General features: G+C 37.9%; 2 pseudogenes across 2 annotated transcripts; both read left to right on the top strand.

Annotated features, from left to right (window-relative positions):
* The first annotated feature begins 327 nt into the window (after positions 1–327).
* On the top strand, positions 328–22,561 carry LOC309858215 (vacuolar protein-sorting-associated protein 36-like; annotated as a pseudogene). The gene is made up of 9 exons: positions 328–357; positions 13,091–13,165; positions 13,274–13,351; positions 13,974–14,108; positions 18,589–18,654; positions 20,132–20,196; positions 20,697–20,781; positions 22,094–22,170; positions 22,256–22,561. The product of its transcript is annotated as a vacuolar protein-sorting-associated protein 36-like (transcript).
* On the top strand, positions 16,080–17,725 carry LOC309858214 (protein FAM81A pseudogene; annotated as a pseudogene). The gene has a single exon. The product of its transcript is annotated as a protein FAM81A pseudogene (transcript).
* Positions 22,562–26,101: the final 3,540 nt, after the last annotated feature.

Below are 26,101 nucleotides of genomic sequence, written 5' to 3'. Positions count from 1 at the left end.
AAATTGATTTTGACTGCTCAAGTCTCAAGACTATGAATATGGACTAGTTATTGTTTTTAAATTTTTGCATGTAAAGAAAAACTTCCCTGCCTTAAATGATTTCATGAATAATTCAAATAGTTTATCCTTCCCTATAGGGCTCTATCATATGAATTTATTTGGTCAACGGAATGACATAAAGCAAGTAACTTCAAAAACCTTTATAGATACCACTCTGGCTCTTGCCTTTTTGCCGTTACATAAGAACATACCCAGGCTAGCCTAATAAAGGATGAAAACATAGGGAGCAGATAGGAGTTACCCCACATACCCCAGGTATTTGGTGGGATGGCCATAAGGTCATTATGGAGCAGCGAGGTAAGGTCATTATAGAGTAGCTGATAAGCGAAACTGAGATTCCATTCCACAGTGGTGATGTAGGAAGACCCTGACTTCACCTTCTCCATGGCCACACCAAATCTACAAATATTCATAGAATAGCTCCTTCTGAAGAACTAAAGGATGACTGAACAGTTTCTGCATAACAAAAGATAAGAAACTACATAGAGAACTGCAAGAGAGAGGGAGGCACAGCAATGAAGGGAAGCCCCACCTCTGACACTGTGAACCATAGAGGGGAGGGACAATACCGAGGGTTCAGTTAGAGATTCATCTGCCTTGAGGCAAGAAAATAAGCCATGGTTGAAAAGGGCAACTAGGATTTAAAAAAAAAAAAATTGTAGCCCCAGAACTCCACCAAATGCTAGGGAAGCTCCTAGAAATCTCTCGAGATTGGACAGGTTGTTGAGTGTCACAGTTCATGCTCCCCTTCTACGTAGATAGTGTAGATAGAAGCCCAGTTTACACATCCAAGCTGGTTTAGAGCCCCAGTGAGCCCTGGGCCCCTAGCCCACATGAGCCCCAGCCATTCTATCAAAATGGCCCTAGTATGACACACACTGGGACACTCCTGCTAGGCACCCACTACACCTCCAGCCATTGTATCAAGTTATATGCATGCAAAGCACCCTGAAACATTGCAGGCCCCCACCACATTGGCTTCAGATGGCTTGCTAGAGCACTTACTGCAGAGAGTGTGCTAGGACCTCCTGGTTCACTGCTGCTTTGGCTCCAGCTAACTTGCCAGGGAGCCCTTTGCAGTAAGCACCTTGGGACACACTGGCTTGCACCCACCTCAGCTTCAATAGTTCTGACAGGGAATAGTTGTGTGTGGAGAACCTGAGGCACCCTCACTGATACCGACTTCAACAGCTGTCTTGCTGGGGTGCCGCTTGTGCAGGGTGCACCAGGACCTCCCTAAGCTTGTGCTCCACCTCAGCAGTATCTGCATGGAGAGCCATGGGACACCTAGCTTTCACCCATTTCAACTATTTTGTAAGCGTTCTCTCAGTGTGTAGAGCCCTAAGACCCTCTGCTTACAGCCACTTCACCTTCAGCTGTGCTACCAGGGTGCTCTCTCTATGTGGACAGCTCCAGAAATGACCTGACTCAGACACACTTCAGTTATGGCCATCCCACCAGGATGCAGCCCCCGCATGGAGCGCCCCAGTACCCACAGATCACACAAGCCACAATTCTAGCCAGCCCCTCAAAGTTACTAGGAACACACAGTGTACACAAGGGACAACCATACACAAGACATTACTTCAAGTTTCGGATAAGTAGCTGTTCTAATCATAGTAGCACATGCAGAAAATCAAGCAAAATTGGAGGCAGAGGAATATGCTTCAAATAATAGAACAAAACAAAACCTCAGAAAAAGACTAAATGAAACAGAGATAATCAATATGCCTGATAAAAAGTTTACAGTTATGGTCATAAAGGTGTTCACTGGTCTAGAGAAAAAAGTGAAAGACCTCAGGGATAACTTCCACAAAGAGAAAACAAAAAGGAACAAATCAGAGTTGAAGAATGTAATAACAGAAATGAAAAACTACTAGATGGCATCAATAGTAAGTTAGCAAATGCAGAACACATAAGTGATCTAGAAGATAGCTGAATAGCAAAAAGAAAAAAAGAATTTTTAAAAAATGAGCATAGGTTAAGGGATCTCTCAGTCAACATCAAATAAGTAAGCATTTGCATATTTGAGGCCTCAGAAGGAAGAGAAAGGAGTAGAAAATATATTTGAAGAAATAATAGCTGAAAACATCCCTAACCTTGGGAAGGAAGTAATAGCCAGGTTCAGGAACCATAGAATTCCAAGCAAGATGAACCCGAGGAGGGCCACACCATAACACAGAATAATTAAAATGTCAAATGTTAATGATAAAGAGAATTTTAAAGGCAGTCAGAGCGAAGCAAAAAGTTACGTAAAAGGGAAACCCCATAAGGCTATCAAAAAAGAGAATGAAATTCAAGAATAACACTAGAGAAATTTATAATCTTAAGTAAAGAGAAGAAGTAACAGAGAAGAACCACAAAAAAAACCAGAAAACAATCAAAATGATATTTAGTACACACTGAAAATAATTACTTAAATATAAGTGCTCTACACACCCCAATGAAAAGGCATAGGGTGGACCAATGGATAAAAAACAAAACACATCTACATGTTGCCTACAAGACACTCATTTCAGATATAAGGACACACTCAGGCTGAAAGTGAATGGATCGAAAACATATTTCATACAGAAGGAAGTGGAAAAAAAAAACCCAAGGTGACAATATTAATATCACAAAAATCAGACCGTTGAGACTTACAAGAGAATAAGTAGGGCACTGCATAATGATAAAGAATCAATTGAACAAGATGATCCAACAATCATAAATATCTATGTACCCAACAATGGCACACCTAAATACTTAAAGCACATATTACTACCTGTAAAGGAAGAAAGTGTAATACAATAATAGTAGGGGAATTTAACACAGCACTTTTTAAATAGATATATCATACAGACAGAATATCAATAAGGAAAGTGTGTCTTTGAACAATACAGTAGGTCAGATGGAACTAACAGATAAATACAGTACATGCCACATAAAAACAAAAGAATACAAATTCTTTTATATGCACACAGAATGTTTTCCAGGATAGATCACATGGTAGGCCAAAAAAACAAGTCTCAATACATTTAAAAAGATTGAATCATATCGTGTATATTTTCTAATCACAATGGGGTGAAATAGAAACCAATTACAGAAAAAAAATTGGAAAACCAAACAGGTGGAGATTAAACAACATGCTACCAAGCAATAAATGAGTCAACAAAGAAAATGAAGAGCAAATTAAAAAATATATGGAGACAAATGAAAATGAAAACACTATAGTCTAAATCTTTGAGACCCAGAGAAAAGAGACCTAAAAGGGATATTTATAGAGATACCAGCCAACCCAAAGATATAAGAAAAACCTCAGTCTGAAAACCTAAAAAAATTAGAAAAAGAAAAGTAAAGTCCAAAATTAGTCGATGGAAAGATTTAATAAAAATCGAGCATAAATGAATGAAGTAGAGTCTTTAAGAATAGGGAAGACCAACGAAACAAAGAACTGATTCTTTCAAAACATTAAAAAAGTCAATAAATCTTCAGCCAGACTGATCAACAGAAGAAAACAAAAGGAACTGGATGAAACCAGAGACAAAAGAGTTAACAAAGAACACCATAGAGGTACAAAATATTATAATAGAGTACTACAAAAAAATTACATGTCAAAAAATCAGATAACCTAGAAAAAAAATAGATGAACTCCTAGAAACATACAGTCATCCTAAACTGAATCAGGAAGACATACAAATTCAAAAACCAAATTATTGCTGACAGAATTGAATTCCTAATCAAAAAACTCCCAACAAATTCCAGGATCAGACAGATCATAGGTGAATTTACCAAATATTTAAAAAAGAGTTAATACCTATTGTCTTCAATCTATTCCAAAACAATAGCAAAGAAAGTATAGCTTTGAAGTACAGCCTAATGAGGCCAGCATTATCCTGATACCCAAACAGACAAATACACTACAAAAAAAACCCAAAACTACAGAACATTATCACTGAAGAACACAGAAGCAAAAATTCTCAACAAAATATTAGCAAACCATATTTAACAATACATTAAAAGGAACATTCACCATGATCAAGTGGGATTTATTCCAGGTTTGCAAGAATGGCTCAATATTTGCAAATAAGTCACCCCAAGCCAACAAAATGAAGTATAAAAACCATGCAATCATCTCAACAGATGCAGAAAGGCACGTGACAAAATTCAACATCCGTTTATGATAAAACTCTCCAAAAAAATGGGTTTAGAAACAACATACCTCAACACAGTGAAAGTCATATATAACAAACTCACAGCTAATGTCATACTCAATGGTGAAAAATTGAGAGCTTTCCCTCTAAGATCAGAAACAAGACAAGGATGTCCAGTCTTACCACTTTTATTCAGCATACTCCTGGAAGCTCTAACAACAGCAATCACACAAGAGAAAAAAAAAAGCATCCAATTTGGTAAAGAAGAAGTTATTTTCACTATTTGTAGATTACATGATACTATACAGAGAAAACCTTAAAACCCTAATAAAAAACAATTAGAATACATGAATTCAATAAAGTTTCAGGACACAAAATTAATGCACAGAAATTGTTTTTTTTGTACAATTAATAATGAAGTAGCAGAAAGAGAAAACAATTTGATTTACAATTGCACCAAAAAGAATAAAATAACCTAGAAATAAACTTAACAAAAGAGGTGGAAGAGCTGTGCTCTGAAAACTATAAAATGCTGATGAAAGAAATTGAAGACAAACCAGATTATGAGGTATACCATAAAGCGATAGTAATCAAAATAATACAGTACTGGTACAAAAATGGACACATCGAACAGATTAGTGAGCCCAGAAATAAATCCACACTTATAGGGAAAGTTAATCTAGGACAAAGGAGTCAAGACTGTATGTACACTAGGGGAAAAGATAGTCTCTTCAATAAGTGGTGGTGAGAAAACTGGACAGCTATATGCAAAAGAATGGTCATTTTGTTCCTTTTTGCTACAAAAATAAATATACTGGATTAAAGACCTAAATGTGACACCTGAAACTATAAAACTTCTTGAAGAAAATATAGGCAGTAAACTGTTTGACATCAGCCATTGCAACATCTTTCTAGATATGTGTCCTCAGTCAAGGGAAACAAAAGTAAATATAAACAATTAGGACTATTCCAAATAAGTTTTTGTATGGTGAAGGAAACCACCAACAAAACTAAAAAGCCACCTTGTGAATGGAAGAAGATCTTTGCAAATGATATATCTGATAAGGAGTTAATACTCAAAATATATAAAGGACTTATACAAGTCAACACACCCCAAAATATGATTCCATTAAGAATGGGCAGAAAACCTGAATAGACCTTTTCTTTGAATTGACATTTTTTTCAAAGAAGATAGAGATGGCCAACCCAGACATGAAAAGATGAAATAGAAATGCAAATCAAAATCACAATCGGCTATCACTTTATACCTGTCAGAATGGCTAAAATCAAAGATAAGAAATAAGTGTTGGTGAGGGTGTGGAGAAAAAGAAACCCTTGTGCGCTGGTGGTAGGAATGCAAACTGGTACACCCACTTTGGAAAAGAGTACAGAGGTTCTTGAAAAAAAATAAAAATAGAATCACCATATGATCCAGTAATTTCACTACTGGGTTATGTAAAGAAAACAGAAATGCTCATTCACAAAGTTATCTGTACCTCTATGGTTACTGCATCATTATTTATAAAAGCCAAGATATGGAAACAACTCAAGCGTCCATCAAAAGATGGATGGCTTAAAAAAAAAAAAGATGGATGGCTAAACAGGAGGTGGTATATATATACACATAGAATATTACTGAGCCATAAAAAAGAATGAGATACTGCTATTTGCAACAACATGGTTGAACCTAGAGGTATCATTTTGAATTAGTATCTTTTGTTTTCTTTGGGTAGATACCTGGATCACAGAATATGTCTATTTTTTGTTTTGGAGAAACTTCCACACTCTTTTCAACAGTGGTTGCACCCAGTTTGTATTTCCCACCAGCAGTGCACAGGGTTCTTTTTTGCTATATCCTCACCAACATCTGTTGTTTCTTGTGTTGTTGATTTTAGCCATTCTGACAGGTGTGAGGTGTTATTGTGGTTTTGATTTGCATTTCCCTTGGTCGTGGGTGATGTTGAGCATCTTCTCATGTGTCTGTTGAATGTATGGATTTATGAAGTGTACTGGATATCTATATATCACAGCAGCCAATAAGAAAACAAAACTTTAAAATACCATTTAAAATAATATCAAAGACTCCTGGGGAGGATGGTAGAGTAGGAGGACTTTCAGCTCATCGCCTCACACAGATAAAACTAAATAAATGCATCAGTGTAAATAACCCAAAAAAATGGCACGGAGACTGGCAGAACAAACTCCACAGCTAAATGTAGAGAAGGGGCCACTGAAAGAGGGTAGTAAGGACAGAGACATGGTCTGGAGCTAAAGAGACTCATACAACTGTCTGCAGGAGGGAGGGGTGCTGCAGGTATGGTGAGGGGAGAAAAACAAACCTCCACATCAGGGACCCCATGTAGGGAAGATGAATCCCCATTACATTTGGCTTTGAAAACCAGAAGGGCCTAATTTTGTGAGTTCTTACAACCAGTGGTACTTAAAACATGGAATTTCAAAAATCAGCAGGAGTAAGAAAAGTGGGAAGCACAAAAGGAGTTAAAGTAAGTATAACTATAAAAAACAGTGAGCATACTGAGAAAGTAAAAGTAAAGTATGACACCACATACCTAAATTGTGGAGAGGAGAGGAGTAAAGAATGAATTCAAACTTAAGTGACCATTGACTCAATATGGTCTATTATATGCAGAAGATGTTACATATAAACCTAACAGTAACCACAAATCAAAAACTGGTAATAGACATGCAAAGAAGAAAGAGAAAGGACTCCAAATGTATCTCATTAAAGAAAGCCAGCTGATTGTGAGAGAAGAGAGCAAGAAAAGAGAGAACTACCAAAACAACCATGAAACAAATAACAATGACAAATACATATCCATCGATAATTGCTTTGAATGTAAATGGACTAAATGCTCCAATCAAAAGACATAAAGAGATGGAATGGAAAAAAATAACGAAGACCCAGCTATATGCTGCCTCCAAGAGATTCATTGCAAACCTAAAGACACATGCACATTGAAAGTAAAGAGATGGAGAATGCATGCAAATGCATGTGAAAAGAAAGCTAGGGTAGCAATACTTATGTCAAACAAAATAGAGTTTAAAACAGACTGTAACAAGAGACAAAGAAGAACACTATATAATCATAAATGGAACAATCCAACAGGAAGATATAACAATTGTAAATACTTATGTACCTAAATACATAAAGCAGCTAATAACAAACATAAAAGAAGTAACTGAGAGTCATACAATAGTAGTAGAGGACTTTAACACCTCACTTACATCAATGGACTGGTCATCCAAACAGAAAATCATCAAGGAAACAATGGCTTTGAATAATACATGGGACCGTATTGAATCAACAGATACATTCAGAACATTCCATCCTGAAGCAGCAGAATATACATTCTTTTCAAGTACACATGGAATGTTGTCCAGAACAGAGAACAAATTAGACCACAAAACACGTCTCAACAAATTCACAAAGATCCAAATCATAGCATGCATCTTTTCTGACTACAGCTATGAAACTAAGAATCAACAACAAGAAGAAATCTGGAAAGATCACCAATACATGGAGATTAAATAACATGCTACTAAACAATGAACAGGTCAATCAAGAAATTAAAGAGGAAATCAAAAGATACACAGAGTCAAATGAAAATCAAACACAACGGTTCAAAATCTTTGGGGTGCACCAAAAGCTATTCTAAGAGGGAAGTTTAGAGCGATACAGGCCCACCTCAAGTAGAAGTCTCAGATACACAATCTAACCTTATATCTAAAGGAGCTAGAAAAAGAAGATCAAACAGATAAAGGAAATAAAGATCATACTCAATGGTGAAAGACTGGGAAAATTTAAATATGAATGAAGAGATGAAACTTCTGAGGAAAAATAATCAAATGGATGAACCTCATCTGTTTCAAGCTGAGAAAGATTTATTTCCTGAAGGCAGTGAAAATACAGGCCTTGGAAGCAGTAGTCGTAACTGCCAGGAGACAAAAGAATGAGTAGGGTCCAATACCAGTAGAATGAGACAGTCTCAGAATCATCTACAGAAAATAATGACGATGTTACAGAAGTTTTAGATGGATTATTATGTACAGTTCTACTTTTACACTGTATGAAATTTTAATGAAACAAAGTGGACAAAATTGGCTCCATAAGATAAGCAGATTGTAAAATAAAGTACTTTATGGGATAAGTTCTGTTCATGCAGAACTGTAAATTATGAGCTGTTCTGGGTCTTGGGTCTTGCTTAGTACTGGTTTTTTGTTTTGGAGGGGGCAGGGGCCTCTGGTTAAATTTCGATTTGTATGTAGTTTTTTTTTTTTTAATTTAGAATTAAAGTTTTTATTTTATTTTTATAAAAGATTTTATTTATTTGAGAGAGGGAGAGAGAGCAGGAGCGTGCACATGCATGAGTGGTGGAAGGGGCAGAGGGAGAAGGAAAGAACCCTCAAGCCAGCTCCTCCATGAGCCCAGAGTTTGACCCAGGGTTCAGTCCCAGGACCCTGAGAACATGACACTTAACCAACTGAGTCACCCAGATGCCCCTAGAATTCGAATTTTTAAATGGAAGTAGCAATTACAATCTTTAAACCTTTGGAGAGTGTCACCTTTAGTTTATAGATATACACGAAAGCTTTTTGTCTTGTCTTTTTCTGACAGGTTTAGCAGTTTTAATATTTTGGTCAAAGTTTCAACATTTTACCATATGAATTATATGGTTTTGTGTTAGTTCCATACTACTTATAAATATATATTACCTATATTTATCTCTTATAGGAAAATATAAAATTTATCCCCTTAGAATAATATGTGTTTATATGTAATATAGTATATCCCCTACAATATATAGTATACATAATATAGCATGCAATATAATATGTTTTATGTAAAATATATAACATTTTATATGATTATATAAAAACTATTATATATAATATACAACTCAATGATATATATAAATTATCTAGTTTATAGTTTATAAATATATAGAATTTATAATATAATTACATAATGTATAAACTAAAAATATGTACTTATATAAACTATATACTGTGTATATTTAATTTGATTAAAGGTACGTGTTAATATATACATGTTATATTTTTATATATATAACTATTTCTAAATATACATCTATTTTTCTAGGTTTTGTTTTTCTGTTTCTATAGAAGATGAATTTCTATTATGTATGTCCATAAATGAAATGTATATTTACATATTATAACATATACTAAATGTATTGTATATAACTCCATATTTTATATACATAATTATATATCCTATATTGTGTAGTTTAACATATATTACATATAAATACACATATATTATCCTAAGGGGAAAATGTTATTTTTGTGTTTCTAAGAGATGAGTATATACATAAATATATATGCAATATGTATTTATAAATAGAATAAAATATACTGCATATAATTTAATGTAATTGTAAATATGATGTAATTGTAAACTACATTAAATTACATACTATGTAATATATGATATATATTTAAACATGTATTATTCTAAGAGGGAAATATATTAGCCTAATATAGTAATATCAATTTATTATATAATATTTATAACTATTATTTAATATATAACATAAATTATTGTACACTGTATATAATATATATTTATATAATTGTATACATATTATTCCAAGGGGAAAAATGTTTTATTTTTCTGTTTGTCTAAGAGATGAATAAAATGGATACTTTTTTTCAATTGATAATCATTGAGCTCATCTCTCTCAAGGCAGTTTCTTTCTGACTACATATATTCCGTGACTTGGGATGGGGTTAGTTCCCAACCAACCCATTTTTGATTGAAGATATTAAAAGTAAAGAATACATTTAATACATGAAACCTACCCAACATCATAACTTAGCCTAGCCTACCTTTTCATTTTTATGTTATGTTAGTCACAATACAGTACATCACTATTTTTTGATATAGTGTTCTGCGATTCATTGTTTGTGTATAATGCAGTGCTCCATGCAATACATGCCCTCCTTAATATCCATCACCAGGCTAAGCCATTCCCCCACCCGCCCTCCCCTCTGAAACCCTCAGTTTGTTTCCTGGAGTCTATAGACTCTCATGGTTCATCTCCCCTTCTGATTTCCCCCACTTCATTTTCCCCTTCCTTCTCCTAATGTCCTCCATACTATTCCTTATGTTCCATATATAAGTAAAACCATATGATAATTGTCTTTCTCTGCTTGACTTATTTCACTTAGCGTAATCCCCTCCACTTCCAACCATGTTGATGCAAATGATGGGTATTCACCCTTTCTGATGGCTGAGTAATTTTACATTGTATATATGAGCCACATATTCTTTATCCATTCATCTGTTGAAGGGCATCTCAGCTCCTTATGGGTTGGCTATTGTGGACATTGCTGCTATGAACACTGGGGTGCATGTACCCCTTCTTTTCACTACATCAGTATCTTTGGGGTAAATGCCCAGTAGTACAATTGCTGGGTCATAGGGCAGCTCTATTTTTAATAGAGGAACCTCCATACTGTTTTCCAATGTGACTGTACCAACTTACATTCTGACCAACAGTGTTAGAGGGTTCCCCTTTCTCTGCAACCTCTCCAACATTTGTTGTTTCCTGCCTTGTCAATTTTTGCCATTCTAACTGGTGTAAGGAGGTATCTCAATGTGGTTTTAATTTGAATTTCCCTGATGGCTAATGATAATTGAGCTTTTTTTCATGCGTCTGTAAGCCATTCGTATGTCTTCTTTGCAGAAGCATCTGTTCATGTCTTCTGATCATTTTTTTACTTAATTGGTTTTTTGGGTGTTGAGTTTGAGAAGTTCTTCATAGATCTTGAATACCAGTCCTTTATCTGTAATGTCATTTACAAATATCTTCTGAAGTCAAACTCTCTCTCTTCATAGATGACATGATACTTTATGTAGAAAACCCAAAAGTCTCTACCCCAAAATTACTAGAATTTATACAGAAATTCAGTAATGTGGCAGGATACAAAATCAATGTGCAGAAATCCGTTGTTTTCTTCTACACTAACAATGAAAATATACAAAGGGAAATTAGAGAATCGATTCCATTTACTATAGCACCAACAACCATATGATACCTGCGAATAAACCTAACCAAAGAGGTAAAGGATCTCTACTCAAGGAACTACAGAACACTCATGAAAGAAATTGAAGAAGACACAAAAATATGGAAAAATATTCCATGCTCATGGATTGGAAGAATAAACATTGTTAAAATATCTATGCTGCCCAGAGCAATCTATTCCTTCAACGCCATCCCAATCAAAATACTAAAGGTATTTTTCAAAGTATTGGGACAAACAATCCTAAAATTTGTATGGAACCAGAAAAGATCTCGAATCACCAAGGAAATGTTGAAAAAGAAAAACGAAGCTAGGGGCATCACATAGCCTGATTTCAAGCTTTATTATAAAGCTGTGATCACCAACACAGCATGGGACTGGCACAAAAGCAGACACATATACCAACAGAACAGAGTAGAGAGCCCAGATATGGACCCTCAACTCTATGGTCAACTAATCTTCAACAAAGCAGGAAAAAATATCCCGTGGAAAAAAAGACAGTCTCTTCAATAAATGGTGCTGGGAAACTTGGACAGCTATGTACAGAAGAATGAAACTTAACCATTGTCTTATACCATACACAAAGATAAACTCTAAAAGGATGGAAGACTTCAACATGGGCAGGGATCCATCAAAATCCTAGAGAAGAATACAGGCAGTGTAACCCTCTTCGACATCAGCCATAGCAACTTCTTTCAAGATACATCTCCAAAGTCAAGGGAAACAAAAGCAAAAATGAACTTTTGGGACTTCATCAAGATAAAAGTCTCCTGCACAGCAAAGGAAACCGTCAACAAAACAAAGCAGCCTAGTCTACCTTAATTGTGCTCAAAAACACATTATCCTATAGTTGGACAAAATCATCTGATAGGAAGTCTATTTTGTAGTAAAGTGTTGAATGTCTCATGTAATATATTGAATACTGCACTGAGTAGAAAAAACAAACATGGCTATACAGACACACAATTGTTGTCAGGGTATCAACTGTACTCACTCATGATCACACAGCTGCTGGGAACTGCAGCTGATGAAAATGATTGTACATCAGATCACTAGCCTGGGAAAAGATCAAAATTCACACTTCAAAGTGTGAGGTCTACTGAATGCTTATCACTTTCACACTGGTGTAAAGTTGAGCATTTTTAATTTTTATTTTTTATTTAAATTCAAGTTAGTTAACATAGAGTGTAGTATTGTTTTCAGGAGTAGAATTCAGTGATTCATCAGTTTTATCTATCTATCTATCTATTTATTTATTTATTAAATATTTTATTTATTTATTTGACAGATGGAGATCACAAGTAGGCAGAGAAACAGGCAGAGAAGGAAGAGGAAGCAGGCTCCCTGCTGAGCAGAAAGCCTGATGCAGGGCTCGATCCCAGGACCCTGGGATCATGACCTGAGCTGAAGGCAGAGGCTTTAACCCACTGAGCCACCCAGGCGCCCCCCCATTACTTATATTTAACACGCAGTGCTTATCCCCACAAGTGCCTTCTTTAATTCCCACCACCCATTTAACCCATCCCTACTCCACATCCCCTCCAGCAACCCTGAGTTTGTTCTTTGAACTACATGGTTTATCTCCCCATTTTTTTTTAAAGATTTTATTTATTTATTTGACAGAGCGAGATCACAAGTAGGCAGAGAGAGTGAGAGAGAGAGCAGGAAACAGGCTAAATCGAACTCTTAGAATAAGATGGGTTTATTACTTATGTAAATATTTATATAAATTTTAAAAAAATTGTATAAATTGATATTTGTAGGACATTTTCAAAAATGTTTGTCTAAGGGAAGAAAATAGAGTATTCTGTTGCTTTAAAACATTTTAGTTCTTTAGAGAGATTCCAACAAAAACTCATTTCTCATTTCAGGCCTTTGAAGACCTCAGCAAGCTAATGGTCAAGGTATGTGTAATTTACACCTGTTGGATTCCTACCAGTTATGATAGGAGTTTTGTAAGCAGACACTTTGGGGACATGATTTTTTTCAGTCTTTTACTGTTCTCTTGACAGGCTAAGGAAATGGTGGAGTTATCAAAATCAATTGCTAATAAGATCAAAGACAAGCAAGGTGATATCACAGAAGATGAGGTAACTAGGTTGCCTTTTTAAGGCATTAGAAACCAGATTGGACAAATAATGCTGTGATGTTTTGGTGGGTCAGCAGTTTCTTTCTTAATGTAGTGATTTCTGTTAGGGCTTGTGGATATATGAAAGTATTAAAGAAAAAGTCAGCCCGTAGGATTAAAAGATACCTCAGTACCTTCTCTTGAAGTGTGGAAAAGCGAGATAGTGAAATGTGTAAGGAGTGGTTGTTTTATACATAACCATATGTTTGATATTTGTTTCATTAAATTTGTCTCCAGACTGATCCCAGCCACGTTCCTTTCTAAGTTTTTGGCTCTGTCATTTGGTTGGCATTAAATACAGCACAGTTGTTTCCTAACCCTCTTCTCACTCCAGACCTGTGAGGTCATTGAAGTATGAAATATCAAGACAGGAGAAGGAAGAAGACTAATTAATTAGCTTTATGCAGGGAACTCCTAGAAATCCAGTTTCTTCGAGTTTATACTATAGGAACAAGGTGGAAGAAATGGGTGGATACAGAAATAACTAGTAGAATGGAGTTTACAGTGGAAAGATTTCAAATGTTGGGGTGGAGAGATGAATGTCACGTATTTGTCTTTTTGTGCATTTTCTTCTCTACTTATAGACCATCAGGTTTAAGTCCTATTTGCTGAGCATGGGAATAGCTAACCCAGTTACCAGGGAAACCTACGGCTGGGGCACACAGTACCACATGCAGCTGGCCAAGCAGCTGGCTGGGATGCTGCAGGCACCGCTAGAGGTAAAAACAGAATGCAGGCAGGCTCTCGGTTGTGTTAAGTAACTGCCAAGTCATCGGAAAGCTAAACACCAGCTTTATGTTCCTTTCCCAGTGCTGCTACTATTCAACCCACATGTTATTTTTCCTTTTAGGAATATTAAATCAGTTTAGTGTACTTATTCGTGGATTTGTTGTCAAAATCTACATTGTTTTCAATTTCCATCTCAGGTATCTGTAACTTCTTCAGTCTCTTTGATAGAAAGCTTTTCTTATCTCTGATTTTCAAAAGGAAATATATGATCTCGAGATGTTTAGAGACATTTAGATGTTTGGATGTTAATACAAGTGTGCTGTTAATCATTTCATAATACAGATATATCTTCTGACATTACTCAGGCAATCAAAACTCCATTCATTAAAACGCCTTTTTTTTTTTAAGATTATTTATTTATTTATTTGACAGAGAGAGAGAGAGAGAGAGGAGGAAGCAGGCTCCCTGCTGAGCAGAGAGCCCAATGCGGGACTTGATCCCAAGACCCTGAGATCATGACCTGAGCCGAAGGCAGCGGCTTAACCCACTGAGCCACCCAGGCGCCCTAAAACGCTTATTTTAATAAGTATTTCCATCGTGGGGACGCCTGGGTGGCTCAGTGGGTTAAGCCTCTGCCTTCGGCTCAGGTCATGATCCCAGGGTCCTGGGATCGAGCTCCACATCGGGCTCTCTGCTCGGCAGGAAGCCTGCTTCCTCCCTCTCTCTCTGCCTGCTTCTCTGCCTACTTGTGATCTCTGTCTGTTAAAAAAATAAGGTCTTTAAAAAAAAAAAAGAAGTATTTCCATCGTGACAAAATAGAATAGTATAATGAATCCCTGTGTGCCTGTTATCCAGGCTCGTGTGTAAGCAGCCTTCATTCAACATTACTTTAAAGCAATCCCAGACATCGCATCACTTTGTAAACTTTTCAGTATGTAATTACAATGATAAACATGCTTTAGATGTAATTATAATCCCATTTCACACAGGAAAAGTGAAAAATAATTTTTTAGTATTTTCAGATATCTAGTTAGTATTCACATTTTCTCTTACAGTTAGTTTGTTCAAATCAGGATACCTTGCAATGGGTTGATTTTTCTCTCAATGCCTTTTTTTTTTTAATTCCATGTTTCCCCTTCTCTTATCTCTTTTTTCTATCCCACATAATATATTTATTAAAGAAGCTAGTGGTTTATTTTATAGAGTGTCTCAGATTTTATTGATTTTATTTTGACATACTTCCCTGCCCCTTGTATTCCTTATAGACTGGAATTTAAAGCTAGAAGTTCTTTTTTCTTTTTTTTCTGTTGAATATTTCATAGAGGGTGCTGTGCATTTTCATCAAGGGGTACATAGTGCCTGTTTGTCTTTTTTTTTGTGATGTAGCAGCAGCCCCTAATAGCTAGATAGTCAATAGCTAGTCAATAGCTAGATCTGTTAACTTCATTTGGGGTTACAGTGGTGATATTCCTGTTTAATTCCATAGTTTACTCATTTATTAGTTGTAATAACTTAAACCATTTCAATACACTTTTTGAAACGTGGTGTAGAGGCCCTCTTCTCATTGAAGCAAATGTTAAAACAGTAATAATGATGTTAAAATCCACATACGGAATTGGAAATGCTTCATGTATCTGACTAGGTTTTCCTGTGTGTATATTTAGTTTTTAAAGACTTCTTAGGAAGTTCTATGATTCCTGATTTTACTCTGATTGTGATTTCTGTTAAGAAATGCCAACTGGGGTGCGCGGGGAAAGCCTCCAGCTCGGGCTGCCACGGCAACCGCGTCCAGGCAAGGCGCCCGGAAGCGGCTGGGGCGGCGCGCGGCGGCTCGCGCGCCCCGGGAGCCGCGAACCCGGCCGGGCCGCGCGCCGGGCTAGGCGGCAGGCGCGCGCTGATTGGACGGCGCTCCCCGCGGCGCGGGCCCGCAGCCGGGCGCCCCGCACAGCCCGCGCCAGCGGCCGCCGCACCCAGCCGCGCCGGCGAGGACCTGGGCAGCCGCGGCGCGCCCGCCCCCCGCGCCGATGTAAATTATTAAAAGGAAAATGGCCCAACGGAACACTGCATTTCCTTCTCTCGTCACTGAGGAAAGGTATAATATATGGAAAATATGCATCTACGGCGAGTTAGAACCATGCCCCGACGCAGCCAGTCCCTGACCATGGCACCCTACTCCTCTGTAAGCCTCGTGGAACAACTGGAAGATAGGATCCTCTGTCACGGGAAGACAACCGCGGCCCTTGTGGAGCACGCCTTCCGGATTAAGGACAACATTGTTGGCAGTTTGCCGAAAATGCAGAACAAAGGGGGCGGCGACCGCTTGGCCAGGCTCTTCTTGGAGGAGCACATCAGAAACATAACTGCCATTGTGAAGCAGCTCAATCGGGATATCGAGGTACTGCAGGAGCAGATCCGGGCCCGGGACAACATCAGCTATGGAACGAATTCCGCCTTAAAGACCTTGGAGATGCGTCAGCTCTTGGGTTTGGGAGACCTGCGGGGAAGAGTGGCAAGATGTGACGCCAGCATAGCCAGACTCTCTGCAGAGCACAAAACAACTTACGAGGGGCTCCAGCACTTGAACAAAGAACAGCAAGCTGCCAAACTTATCTTGGAAACAAAAATCAAAGATGCAGAGGGACAGATTTCTCAGCTTTTGAACAGAGTGGACTTGTCGATATCAGAGCAAAGCACCAAACTGAAGATGTCCCACAGAGATAGTAACCACCAGCTTCAACTTCTGGATACAAAATTTAAAGGTACGATTGAGGAACTCAGTAATGAGATTTTATCTGCACGGAATTGGTTGCAACAGGAACAAGAACGGATAGAGAAAGAACTTTTATAGAAAATTGATCAGCTTTCCTTGGTCGTTAAGGAAAACAGTGGAGCCAGCGAAAGGGACATGGAGAAGAAGCTCAGCCAGATGTCAGCCAGACTTGACAAAATAGAAGAAAGTCAGAAGAAGAATATGGAAGTGCAGAGAACAAAACAGGAAGAAGAGAAAGTGCATGGGCGCATCAGCAGCTGGAGTTACAGATGAACGAGGACATGAAGGAAATGAAAGCAGAAGTTGGTGCTGGGTTGACGGCCATCTATGAAAGCATAGGATCCCTCAGGCAAGTTCTTGAAGCCAAGATGAAGTTGGACAAGGACCAGCTACAGAAGCAAATCCAGCAGATGCAGAAGCCAGAGGCCCCCATGTGAGGGGAGCTGGGACAAGGACCTCAGAAGTGTTTTGCTGGTGGGGCAAGAGCCAGGTGCCGCCGTGGCCAGGCGGTCACTGCCTTCAGAAGTGTTCTATTCATGGCGTGCATGTGCCAAGCAATGTGTTTTCATGGGTCTAAATGTTTACCTTAAGTCTCGAAAACACTTCCTTTAAAAGTATTAAGTACAATTTTTGCCACTCGATTTCATTTCTCTAAATTCAATGGAATAGCCTCCCAGCCCCTAAATTTGGAAAGGCTTTTGTCCCTCTTCATTTTATGAATGAAAAGACTTAACGACTTTCCTTCAATGCTTGACGCTCTAGCCAAGACTTTACTATTTTGAAAAATGTCATGGTGATTTTTTTTTAAATTAATAAACTAATGAATTGTCACAGGAATGTGTTAGCTCCTCACCCTAAATTAAGAGAATGTCCTGGTAGATTAGAATTCAACCCTTTAGTCCATATTTGGATTTTATTAATGTTATCTGTGCATTTCTTACATGGTTTCCTTCTTGTAAATCTTCTGTCTTTTGTAGGGAGAAGGGATTTAATTTTTGGAGAACCACCCCCCCACACCACCATTTATGTAATGAAGATAGCATAAAGATTGATAACTGCCATATACATTGCAAATTAAAATGGAAACTTAAGACAATTATCTAGCTAATACAAGGCACAATATCCACATCAACCACCTACTTATACCAGGTTTTAATATTGGAAACTTTTTTCAATTGCCTACAGCCTGTATAGTGATAGCCGTATATTTAGTAATGGAATGGTGGTTAATAGTCTGTTTATTGCACAATTAGTTGTAAATCATAATAGGATGTGAGAATTTTTCAGGCTTTATGATCTCCTCTAAATGTTTCCAAAATTGGCACAAAGTGCTAACTAAGGTTTATATATACTTCTTGTAACTGTATCCTGTGCCTTGGTTTTACCACGTCAATGCACTGTATCCTCTAAAAGTTTTACGGACAAAATAGAAGGCATGATAATACATCAGAATTATGATGTAAAAATGGGATCCTATGTAATTTTTAAATGTTCTAAAAATTCTATCACTGTTAAGACATTAGTTCAGTATTATTAATGAAATAGAAATTCATACTTTTGTATGGACAGAGAATCAAATTGAGATTGCATTTATAACACTGTCAAGAAACTTTCATTTTGAGCAAAAAAAAAAAAAAAAAAAGAAATGCCAACTGGTTCTAATTATAACCTAATACTTGCTAAATTCCATATTTTAACAGGAACAAGGGGGAATAATGTCACTCACGGAGGTGTACTGTTTAGTAAACCGAGCTCGAGAAATGGAAGTAAGAATAGAACATTTAGATGTTCTTTAACTACATATAGACTTTCTTAATATAACACAAATTCCCCAAAGTGAATACAATTTGAGGAAGGGTTGAGAACACCAGAACTATCCCAGTAGCGGTGTGGTGTGCCAGTGTTGTGCTGAGTGACCTGGAGTAGCTCACTGACCCTCACTGAGACTCGGTTTCCCTACCTTTGAAATGGGAATTTGGGTTGACTGATACCTTCTGGCTTTACTATTCCGTGCCCATATTGTGATTAATAAGCCTGTGTATGATGTCTTTTCTCTGGGGTTGTCGACTGTTTTTAGATTCACTGGGTTGGAGACAGGTGGTGTGTGGAGAAGCCGGGGGAAAGCTGCCCTCCTCCACGGGCTCTGAATCAGCAGTGGCTGTTCTTTAACCCTCCTTGTCTCTTCACACCCATGTGTCCTTGGCCCCCCATGTTCTGTCCGTGCACTCTTCGTGCCCTTTAGTCAAACACAGTTTTGTGGTGTCAGTAGTCGCCTCTGTGCGAATAGCTCATAGACCTGTCCCTCCAGCTCTTACTGCAGCGCCGTATATCTAAGCCTCTGCTGTGTCTTCATCTGACTGGTCACCGTGAGTGCTATCAGTGAGTACTGACTATGAACCAGGCGCTCTGCACGCACTGCCCCATTTCTTCTCGTGGTACCCCAGAGAGGTAGCCTCTCTCACTCATGCTCAAGGGCATGATATGAAGATGAGGAAGTTGAGGCTCACAAAGATTCACTTATTTGACCAAGGTTGTGCCTTGGAAACAGTGGTTTGACAGGCATGTGGCCCCAGGCCGGGCTGCCTCTGGAGCCGTTCTGGGTGACTCAAAGCTGTACTTGTCAGCCACCATGCTAGGCTGATTCTTTAAGTTTGTGTGGTCTGGAAGGCTGGCCACTAGCTAGCTACATGTGACAACTGTGACCTTGCAATACAATTAATCCAAATGGAGCTATGCTAGAAGTGTCAATTATATACCACATGTAGGAGGCTTTGTACCAAATAAGAAGTTAAATATCTCATTAATAATTTTTATATTGATTATATATTGATGTTTTAGAATTCTTGGGTTAAATGAAACACATGTGTTAAAATTAATTTCACCTGTTCCTTTTTATTTTATTAATGACTACTAATATTTTATTAATTTTAAAATTACACACATGGCTTGTGCTGTTTTCTGTAAGATAGCGCTGCTTTGCTTCTTTATTAATTCTTTTTGCCTTATAGTGATGAAGCCACCTAAAATCCCTGATAAATGATAATTTTTATGTTTTTATTTAAAAAAAATTTTTTTTAACTAGACTCCATGGGCCAGCCTGGAGCCTGACTCATGACCCTGAGATTAAGTCACAGATAGATGATAATTGTTAAGTTTCCTCTTGTGTTTTAGTGATCATTATAATTATATAACATCACTCTATTAATTTGCAGTGTAAACTGGATTTTTTTTTTTTCCTATTAGTTGCTCTTACCAGAAGATTTAGTGAATGCTTGCAAGATGCTGGAAGCGCTAAAATTACCTCTCAGGTAAAAGAACCTCTGCGGGAAGCTTGCCAACTAGAGCCACTGTTCCATACAGAGTAGACAGGAAGGGCCTGCCGGGCCTGCCGGGCCTGCCGTCTGTGTGGTGAGCCAACATATTGCCCCTCTTGGAATGAAATGAACAGAATTCACTTATCCTGGCTTGCCACCTTATCAGGGCTAGTGGTCCAAGTCTTGTTGACTTGGGGGCAGTGACAGAGGAATGTGGGCTCTTCCTAGGAGGTCAGAATTACCAGCCCCTCTGCTAGACATCTTGTGTTAGTTTCTGGAGATTTAAAAGTATAGATGTTCAGCTGTGCATTATATTTTCCTCTCCCCAGGTTCATTAAAGAGAGCCAGACATATTTTCTTCAGCATGTGGATTATAGTTCATACTTTCATTAAGTGCTTATTCGCGAGCTTTTTAGTTATGCTGTAGCTACACCTCCTTAGTGGGTGAAGATCCTAGATATTCACAGCTTTGTTCTCCCATCTGTGGTTTTTAGGCTCCGAGTTTTTGACAGTGGCGTCATGGTAATTGAGCTTCAGAGCCATAAGGAAGAGGAAATGGTGGCCTGAGCCTTGGAGACAGTATGTGAACCCCGTTTCCTCCTCATCAGTCAGCCCACCAAGACCTGAATGCCTAGCAACTTGAGAAACAGGATTTCCTTTTGAATTTAACTTTACTAAAAAGTAATGTTTGTAGACCCAATTAAAAACACCTACTTTTTTTTTTTTTTACTTTTTTTTACTAGTCAAGTACAGTAGTGAGAAGGGGGAAAGAGTAGAACAAGGAGTTCGATCTGTAACTGTAACTGTTCGATCTGTAACTGCTATCTCAACTGAATAATCAGTTGAGATAACTCACCACCTTCGGACTAGCCAAAAACACCTATTATTAACAGTGAATAAATATTAATCAAAATTACATTGTTCAAGTTTTTGAAACTTAACCAAGGAGAACTGGAATTCGTGAGGTGCTGTCTTTTTGTTTGAAGCTCAGTCTCACGGACAGGTTTTTAACTTTCTTGATCAGAATGTGACCCCTGACAGAATTTTTTCTTTGAGTAACACCTACGTAAGTGGTATTATAAAACATCACAGGTTGTTTTACAGAATAATTGCTTCAAAAAATATGAAAAGCAGGGGTGCCTGGGTGGCTCAGTAGGTTAAGCGATTGCCTTCGGCTCAGGTCATGATCCTGGAGTCCTGGGATCGAGTCCCGCATCGGGCTCCTAGCTCCACAGGGAGTCTGCTTCTCCCTCTGATCTCTCCTTGCTCATGCTCTCTCTCACTGTCTGTATCTTAAATAAATAAATAAAATATTAAGAAAATACATGAAAAGCAGCTGTAGTTTAGATGGATTTTACTGGCCAAACTACTCCTATTACTCATTAGGAGACTTGAAATATTACTGCCTTCATAGCCTCTGTGGTGAGCCTGTTTAATTTGAATAATTCGTATTTATTACACTTACTTTAAACTAGGTGAGGATGAGGAAGTTGAGGCTTAAGACTTGATATTTCTACCATATATTTTAAAGCTTAACCTATATATATGTTTCCTTTACTGGAGCATGAAATATGCACTCATTTAGAATTTGTTACATGTTCCTTTTTAGAATCTCAAAGAGTTCTTCTTCATTTCAGTATAGAGCCTTCATTACATTGTAGATGGCTTCACCATATTTTGGTATTTTCAGCTCTACTGTGTTTCTCTCCGTCCTTCGGCATTTGTAGAATTAAACACTAGTGAAGAGGATTTAGTTTATAGTGAATATTCTTTGGATTTGAGTAAGAAATTTGGTAAATTACTTCCCGAGTATCCTGGTAGACAGTCTCCCTAGGTGAGTACTTAGTTGGACTAAATTAACACATTTTTGTCTCTGCTGTGTTTCTGGTAGGTTTCAGAAAAGGGATCCCAGACATCAGAAGAGTTTGCTAAGCTGGTGGGAATGTCTGTCCTCCTGGCCAAGGAAAGGTAAGTGCAGTCCTAGCTCTTCCTTACCACTGTATTTGTGTTTCTGAATGGACAAATGATTGTGGTGTCCCCCCTTGATTCCTAGGTTGCTTCTTGCAGAGAAGATGGGCCATCTTTGCCGAGATGATTCAGTGGAAGGCTTGCGTTTTTACCCAAATTTATTTATGACACAGAGCTAAGGGTTTTTTGTATTTCAAATCCTTCTTGTTCACGTACTTGTATCGTGTAGACGTTGTAGGACATTGAGCTCAGAGTAAACCCTGATAAACTGAGAATTTCTGGAACTTAATACTATACTATACTATACTATAAAACCCTTTTAATTTCTCCCTAAATATTATGGTCCAGGAAGTTTACTTGGGATAAATATAGGAAAATACAGAAAACTGAAGGCTGCTATGAATTTGAAATCATGCTACCCTGAGAGTTTAACCTGAAATCTGGTGGATTTTAACTTGACCCTCCAATCTTTTTTTTTTTTTTTTTTTTTTAAAGAAGGGGGTTTAGTTAATGGGGGAAGAAAGAAGTTGCATGTTTGGACAGGTTAGATCATTTTTCTGGTGTGACTAAAATTCACTGAGTTATAAAGGAAGTTTGTCTCTGCATCTAATGTGCCCATTTGGGGAGGTGGCGTTCATGACGCAAGTCATAGCTAGAGTGTAGCTTAAGAACTGACAGCACAGGGACAGAGCATCAGACTGTGGGACACAGTATGGGGCTCCTTCCCTAAGGCCTTTTCTTTAGAAACACTCTTAAACATGTCTTCAACATACACCTTAAAAAAGGAGAAAATTTTATTCAATTTATGTATATATAATCTAACTTGTTCTTTTTTTCACGTGATGATTTCATGGCTGGCATTTAAAGAATGTAACTATCTCATTTTGTTTAAAAAAAAATGCTGTGGATTTTGAAACTGAATTAACAAGCTGTATAGACACACCCAGGGATATGATTACAAATTTGGAAAGTAGAGGGCCGAGGAATTCCCTAGGATTGTGTGGGTGGAGGGGCCAGGAGAACCTTTAAGTAACTTAACAGGAACCTTGGTGCTCTTTGACCAAGGACAGGAACCAAGAAGGCGAACAAGTAATCGGTTTCCTTTTACTTCCTTTAATGAGTTTCAACAAGACACTTTAAAAAATCTTTCATCTTCCAGCAATACTTTTTTTTTCTTTACCCCATACGTTAGAAGTTCTGTAGAGAAACTATCTCACTGAGAACTATTACTGCGATAACAAAAACTGGCTCATATTGAATGTCGATTGCTTGAGTTCTAAAGTGGACTGCCTGACTTCCTACGTCATTGCTCTCCAGCGTATGGGGTGTTGGCATTACATCAAACTCAGGGACCCCACAGGGACAGAAGGAGCCTCCCCTTCTCAAACTGTGTTGAAAATGGAAAGTAGGGATGGTTTTCGGCCAAGCCTCCAGAAGGGATAGTGTCTGTATTGAGCTAACAGTTGTGACCAGCAGGAGGGGATACCCCAGCTCACAAGCTGGGATCCCATAGAGGTCACTGGGTGAGGTGGAGGCCACTGCCAGAGGCCACGACAGATGCCCTTTGGGGAAGGAAGTTGCAGGGATCCTCGGCTGCAGATCCAGGGAATCCCTACCACTGCAGCCAGATCCGGTCCCCTGATCCCTGCCTGCAAAAGTGACTGTCGCTGCTTCTCATCCTCCAGTGTCACGGGAACGTCTTGGCCCAGGCCTCCTGCCTGTCTTCATTTTCCAGACCTGTTGTTAATTATGCAATATGATGACAGATCCCCTCATTTCCTCATTGCTTAGCCTCAGGTTTGTTTGGAGGGGTATTCAGTGTCTGGCTGCCCGTGTCGTGCAGGCCGTTGTGTAGACTCGTGTGTATATCACTGCTGTTTCTGGGTTGTACTCACAGTGCTCTGGCACATGCATACACGCACATTCATATATGCACACACACACACACACACACACTTACACGTACGATATCTCATCTGGCTAAGGCTTTTAAAAAATTACAAAGGTAAATAATAATCTATCTCAGTAGTTGGAGTGAGTTGCAACTAAGATTGTTTGAGCTATTGGATCTAGTTCTTAATGATTTGGATTCATTACAGCAGACTCCCATGGTTCAGTGTATTTATTTATATTAGTGTGACAACACATTAAAAAAATGGAGCAATCTAAATTGTATAAAGACGAAGAGAAGTGACATGAATATATTTTGTAAATGTCATATTAATTTAAAAAGTATGATTTTACTGTTTTATTTTTAAAGTGGGCATTCTTCACTATTTCCAGACCTCTGTATGTATACTTTTTATCCCCCCCCACCTTTTTTTTTTTTTTTTTTGCCAAATAAAGTGTTGCAGAGGTTATGTTTAAATACAACCAATCAGGCCCTAAATGAAAAAAAAAAATTCATCTTGGTGATTATCACTAGTATAATTATTATTTTTGCTTTATTATCTTTGCTCTTAGGAGCATATTTTTGTTTGTAGCTTTACAGTAATGGTTTTTTTCCTAGTCACTGTCAAAAATATTTTTACATTGTACAAGTAAAGATTGTTTTCAGGGTTAAATGATTAGAATTAATGTATATAGAGTAAAATTACTGGAAAACTTTTAAGTGATTTTTTTCTTAATGTGTTCTTTTTAAAATACTCTTTGAAAAATATATGAAAGTGACAAACCTTTAATGAGAATAAGCCAGTATGTTAAGATTTTTTTCTTTATTTATGACCTCAAGATCTTACTGTTTTAGATTTTTAAAAAGAAAACAATGGGAAATGGCTCATGAACTGTTTTGGGGTTTTTTGTTTTGTTTTGTTTTAATTCTTGATGTGATGTCCATTGTTGACTGACCTTGTGTATTCACATGAATGTACTGTCTCTTGTTCCCTTTAACTAGACTAGCCTGAGCAGACATGGATTTGTCATGTCTTTATTCTCATGCTCTGCCCAGTAATCTCAGTGTTTTCCTTTTGGTATGGTAGAGTCATGACTCACAAGCTGTTTAGATTTTTAGACTGTGTGTCAGAAGTAAATCAAGCATGCTGAAAATGATCCCTGAAAATTTCTTAAATTGCCAATGAAGTTCTCTGTATAGTCTTAAAATTAGAATCCCTGTGATACATAGATATGAATATATTATGAACATAGTAAATATATTATATGCAATATACAATAAAAACGACATAGCATCAGTATACTTTTATAACACCAGTAACTGAACTATTTAAATGTGTGCCCTTTTTTGTTTTTGTTTTTGTTTTTTGGCCACTAGGTATGCTTGAATTTATATAAATTTATGGTAACCCCACCCCTCATGATAGATCTCTTGTGAACTCCACAAGGGGAGAGAGTTTTATCTGGTTTGTTCATGGATATATTCTCAGAGCCCTAGAATAGGGCCTGGCACACAGTAAGCATTCAATAAATATTAACTGAATGAGTGAACTCTGATGTATATACCTCTTTATAACCTGGCTCCATTTATCCTACCTTACTTCCCATTCAATTAAATGAAAAGAAAAAAATTTTTAAAGTACATATTGGCTATGTGAGGAACTGTTTGGCCACTGGTGTGGGGGGTGGGGTTTAAATAGGATACAACCCTGCCTTTAGGAGGGTGGCCTAGTTGGGTACATAGACACGTGAGCAGTGTTCTCTGAAGATGGAAGGATGTGCTTGTCACAGAAGCAGCATGGGCACTGTGCTGGGGAAGGCAGGAGGAGGGTCCTGCAGTTCCGATGGAGAGATCTGGAAAGGCCATGTGGGAGAGGAAGGGCCTCATAAACTAGGCTCAGGAGGACCAACAGATTGTCAGTAGGTGGAAGGCGCTGGGTAGGGGAACAACATGAGGCGTGCCCCTTCCTATCCCTGGGGCCTATTTCCTTACACTGCGCAGACTTGGCCTTTCTTTACTTTTCCCCATTGACTTATCACC

This window comes from Mustela nivalis (genome assembly GCF_964662115.1).
Source record: "Mustela nivalis genome assembly, contig: HAP1_SCAFFOLD_2033, whole genome shotgun sequence".
Classification (NCBI taxonomy): domain Eukaryota; kingdom Metazoa; phylum Chordata; class Mammalia; order Carnivora; family Mustelidae; genus Mustela; species Mustela nivalis.
The sequence above is the reverse complement of the archived record's forward strand: the minus strand, read 5'-3'. Positions and strand labels throughout refer to the sequence as shown.